The sequence below is a fragment of the Microtus ochrogaster genome, linkage group LG2 (assembly GCF_000317375.1).
Source record: "Microtus ochrogaster isolate Prairie Vole_2 linkage group LG2, MicOch1.0, whole genome shotgun sequence".
NCBI lineage: Eukaryota > Metazoa > Chordata > Mammalia > Rodentia > Cricetidae > Microtus > Microtus ochrogaster.
The window spans coordinates 47993959-47999366 of NC_022028.1; positions in this window are offsets into that span (position 1 = coordinate 47993959).

A 5408-nucleotide genomic window follows, 5' to 3' on the forward strand; every position below is an offset into this window, starting at 1 on the left:
GTCTGTGCAGGTGGGCATCCTGTAGTGGGCGTCTGTGCAGGTGGGAATCCTGTAGGCGGGTGTCTGCAGGTGGGCATCTGTGTAGGTGGATGTCTCTGTGCAGGTGGGCATCCTGCAGGTGGGTGTCTATATAAGTGGGTGTCCTGCAGATGAGCAACTGTGTAAGTGGGCACCATGGAGGTGGGTGACTATATATGTGGGTCACCTTTCAGGGGGGCGCCTATGCAAGGGTATCCTGCAGGTGGGCATCTGTGAGGTCAGCATCCACGCAGGTGGGCATCTGTCAAGACATGGAAGTAGGTATTTTGCAGGAGGGCATGTGACTACCCTTGTACCACACATCCCAGCCTCGAGGAGCCACATTTTCTGTCTGCCACTGTCACCTCACATTCGCACATCCTGCCTTCTTCAAGTTCCCATCCTAAATTCACAGTAGCCCGTCCCCCTGAGGGCAAGGGCAGTGTGTCAGGGTGGTGCAGGTGACCACTCCTTCCCCTCCCCTCAGAGAGGCCCTCTCCTCAAACTTTGACGTGTCTTTCCTTCATCTGCTCTGAGACTCCCTTCCAGTAGGGACCTATCCAACTCTCTCAGGCCTGAAGGCCCTTGGGAAACCCTCACTGTGGCTCCAGCTTTGCTACACAGACGATGAGGTGACAGACCCCACTTGCTGGAGGCTTAGGCCTAGTGAGCCACCCAGGTCTGGTGTTCTTCATGGCTTTAGGGATGAGACACTAGTCAATGTAGTGGGGCGGCTGGCCCTGCAGACATGGTGTTTTATGATCTAAAGTTTGGCCTTCTGCTCCTGGAGCAGACCTGAGTGAGCATCAGGGGAAGGGCAGGAAGATGGGGGTGGAGCAGGCAGCAAAGAACCGCTGCTCTAGGGGAAGGGGAAGAACCTCTGTCCCCGCCTCAGTCACCCAGTCATCCCGCAGGTGGTGGCTGCTCTGTGTGTGGCCAGCTGCCCTGTCTGCCCTGAATTCCGGATGGCATCAGGATGAGCACAGGAAAGAAAGAGCACATGGGTGATGGGGGTCCCCAGATGGCAGGTTCCTTGAGGACAAAGGCCGAATCTGCTTCGGGCTCCTCACCCCAGAGGCCTCCTCCCACCTTGAGGCAAAGGAGCCCATATGGCGCAGGTGCCACCAAGCACTCAAGAGGAAACAGAAAACAGCTGTGGCGTATCTGCGTGTGGGTGGCCAGGAAGACGCGGGGGGGCAACCTCCCAAGGGATGCTGGCTCATAGCTCCAACAGCAGGGGAGCAGGGTAGCCGGTGGCCAATCCATTTCTGACCAAGGCTGGAGGAGGCCTGGTGAAAGGGAATGACCTGCAGAGAGTGTCCGCGGAGATGAGGCGAGGCAGCAAGTTAGAAGGCCTGGAACGCAGTGAGCCTCCTGAGAGGAAGGGCCGGGTCCTGGATATCCGAGGACAGAGGGCTGTCCGTCTGCTAATGAACACATGGTGAAGACCTAGTGAGGGTCATAGTGGTCAGAGTCTCTGCTGGTCACTACCCAGGGCCAACAGCCAAATGGCAGGCCCTGGGCAGAGTGTACTGAATCTGATGGGTTACCTGTGGGGACACAGAGCCACCCATGTTAAGAGTGACCCTGTCTGTCCACGCTGACACCTGGTCATGCCTGTCACCTCTGTTTCCTGGGGTTACTCGTGCATGTCTCCTCCGAGGTCGTACATCCGGGGGCTTCCCCAGACACGAACCAACTTGCTCATAAGACCGTGTCTCTTTCGGTTTGAATGCTCATGTGTCCCATGGGAACCACACTTCCTGTGAGCACACTGGTTTCACCAACTCTTACATCATGAGTTGGGGAGGTCAGTGTGATGTATTAGTTGCTTCCGGATGGATATGACAAAATGACTGGGAAAAGCAACTTTAACAAAAAGGGTGGTTGTTTTGTTTTTTATTTATTTTTGTTGTTGTTGTTTTGAGACAGGGTTTCTCTGTAGGTTTGGAGCCTGTCCTGGAACTAGCTCTTGTAGACCAGGCTGGCCTCAAAGTCACAGAGATCTGCCTGCCTCTTCCTCCCGAGTGCTGTGATTAAAGGCGTGCGCCACCATTGCCCGGCTGTTTATACTTTTTAGAAAGGGGTCTTTGCTTTATAGCTCAAGTTCACTGTGGCAGCAAAGGGAAGGCAGCCAGAATGTGAGGCAGCTGGTCAGTGATGATTGCTTGTGCTCCCTCGCTTTCTCTTTTCATTCAATCCAGGACCTCAGCCCGTGGAACCGTGTCCCCCACACTTAGAGTCTATCTTCCCACCTCAACTAACCCAGTCTAGAAGGTTCCCAACAGACAAGCCCAGAAGTTTGTCTCTTAGGCACTAGATTCTGTTGAGTTGATAATATTAACCATTTCGTGTGGACCCAGGAGTTCCCACTTACCCACCCTAAGTTATTTGCACTAAACGACAACCCTTGAAGAAAGTGGATCATGACTGTCATACAGACAGTCAAGGAATGCTTCTGTGGGAAAGACTTCCCTTGCCTCATTTTTTGGGAGGGACCTGGCCAGAGATGTGGAAAAAGCAGTTCACAAGAAATGCAGGAACATGGGTACTGCTTAGAGCAGTGGCTCTCAAGCCGTGGGTTGTGACTCCCACAGGGATCACATATCAGGCATCCTGCATACCAGATACCTACATTATGATTCCTAACAGTAGCAAAATTACAGTTATGAAGTAGCAGCAGAATAGTTTTATGTGGGTCACCACAGCATGAAGAACTGTATTAAAGGGTCGCAGCATTAGAAAGGTTGAGAGACACCGGCTTAGAGCTAGGCAGAGATGATCTCTCCCTGCTGGCCATTTCCTGCATCAGCTGGGAAGGCTTCCGATTCTCTGGGGACATTCCCAACCACCCTGTCCTGTGCTCGCTGGGACTCTGTCCCATTTACTCTGCACCCCCCTGCAGCCACTATTGTCCACAGGGCTTTGGTGGATGGGCCACTCTCCGAAGCCCACTGTGTCCCTGCAGGCAGACCTACTGGCCTCAGCCCTGTTGGCTAACCCATTTTTATGGACCTCTGGTTGAAGGTGTCTGGAGCCCAGAGCCAGCCTCCTTCCCACATCTGATGGAAGGCTACTGGGTGAAGAGGAAGAGGAGGAGAAGGAGGAGGAGGGAATGGGATGGCCCCGAGCTTGAATGGCTCAAAGGAGAAGAGGTTGAACAGGAAGCACTGTGGTTGTGAGAGACGGAAGCAGAAAGAGCATGGTTGGGTGGCGTGGGCAGTGCTGCAGCAGCTACCAGGCAGATGTGGGCAGTGGCCCTGGTCCACTAGCCCTGGAGCTGTGTGACAACCGTGCTGGGGAGCCTTGGAGAATGTCTGTGAGGGATTTTTTAGATTAGGCTAGTGGAGTAGGAAGTCCTGCCGTAACCGTAAGTGGCACCATCCTACAGGGGTGTGTGTGTTGATGTATGTGTGTGGGGGAGGGTCCTGACTTCATAAGAAGAAGAAAGTAAACCAAGAGCCAGCATTCAACCCTCTCTGCTTCCTGACTGCAGCTATAATGTGGCCAGTGGCTTTATGCTCCTGCCACTGTACCCATTCCTCCATGATGGACTGTGTCACCTCAAACTGTGAGTCAGAACTAACCCCTCCTGCTTTAAGTTACTTCTTATCAGGTACGTTGCCATAGCAACAAGAAAAGCAACTAATACGGGCACCTTCTGTCCCATCGGTTGGAAAACCAGAGTCCAGGCAATGCAGGTGACAGATCCTGGAGGCTGGGACCCCTGACTATAGCTAGCCTCTGTCAGGAAGCAAGTGTAGCCTTGAAGTAACCTCTCCTGGGCTCAGTGGACCGCAGAGAGCATCCAGATCCCTTCTCTGATGCTCCTACCTTAAGTCTCACTCCTTTGTTGTGCTCAAGGGCTCCGCAGAGTCTCATTAGCATCGGTGTGACCCAGGGTGTGGCTCAGTCATTCAGGACTGCGGGCTGACGAGGGCCAGCAGCTCAGAGGACATCTTAGGACTGTAAGGGTTGTGAAAGCAACTGACCTTCCCTAAACTTAGAAGTCCTTGTCCTGGAGCCAAGGATTTGTTCCCCAGAGAAAGGACATTCCAAGTTTGCACTCTTGATTTTACTGCCTGTTAAGACCTTGTGACCATGGCTCCCAACAAAGAAAACAGAAAACCCTTCCCCTCACCCCACACAGTATGGTCTTCACCAAGCTCAGAAGTCTCCCAGCAAAGATCTGTTTTGGCCATCCATCCACAAGTATTTGTTGAGCGTCTACTACATGCTAGGCAGGCAGACCAAGAGGCAGGTGTTTATAATGCCTGGTTCAGGGAGGCCACGACCAGCCCAACATCCTGAGAGGAAGTCCAGTGCCAGTATAAGCAAGAAAAGTTCCAACACTTCACACTGCGCCAGCAGTCCAGATGCCCAGCGGGACAGCTTGCATCATGGAGGACTCATTTGCATAGGCTGTTATGCAAGGGCCAGAGGGCCTGAGAACATCTCTGCTCCCTGGAGAAGACTAACGGCCTGCCAGTGGGAAAGGGTAGAGTAAGGAGGGACATGGATGGCCCAGACTGGAACAGGAGCCTTCAGGATGGGGCACAGTGAGGACAATGGGAAGTGGGAGGGTGCGGGGGGGGGGGAGCACTTCTGTGAAGGTGGTGGGGAACTGGCTCTGGGAGAAGGGAGTGAGCTTCTCTGTCCTCCCAATGTAAACAGTGTCCTGCACAGGGGAAGCACCTGTGTGGGAAGGCTTCATGCATCTGCTCCCTCCCCCTGAGTGTCCTAGAGTTCCGAAGGCTCCACCATGTTCTGGCCTCTAGTGATGACAAGGGGTGGAAGAGACCAGAACTCTGGGTGGATCTTGGAACAGCCTCTGTAACAGGTGCATTGACAGGCCCGCTGATCACACAGGGAGTGGTTGTCTGAACATCCCTGACGCCTTGTCATCCCATTCAAGGCTTAAGGATCTGAGTCCCTTACAGTCAAAGCCAATGTCCCCATTCCAAGATCTCCGAAAGGCCTAGAGTCTTCAGGCATTGTCTCTAACTAAGTGGACCCCTCCCAGGGACTGAGAACCTGTTGAAGCCTCAGACAGTCAGACATTCTCAGAATCTCCTTGTAGAGACAAGATTGAGATGGAGATCAAGCCAACCGCAGCGTATGTGGTGCCCGAAGTTAAAGAAACCCATGCCCGGTGTGGGGTCTCCGCCTCAGACACAGCCACAATGGTTAGGATCCTTCCCTGCCTTCTCATAGACACTCTCATTTCTTTCGGGGGAGGAGACTGGACCCGATGTGTCGGAAGCCTCAGCATCAGGCTCTGGGCCAAGACTCTGGTTCCCTCCATTTTCACCAGAGTCTCCCTTCCTAGATCCCTGCTCTGCTATGCTCCCAAGGTTGCTGAATAGGTGACAGTCCTAGCCTAGCCACAA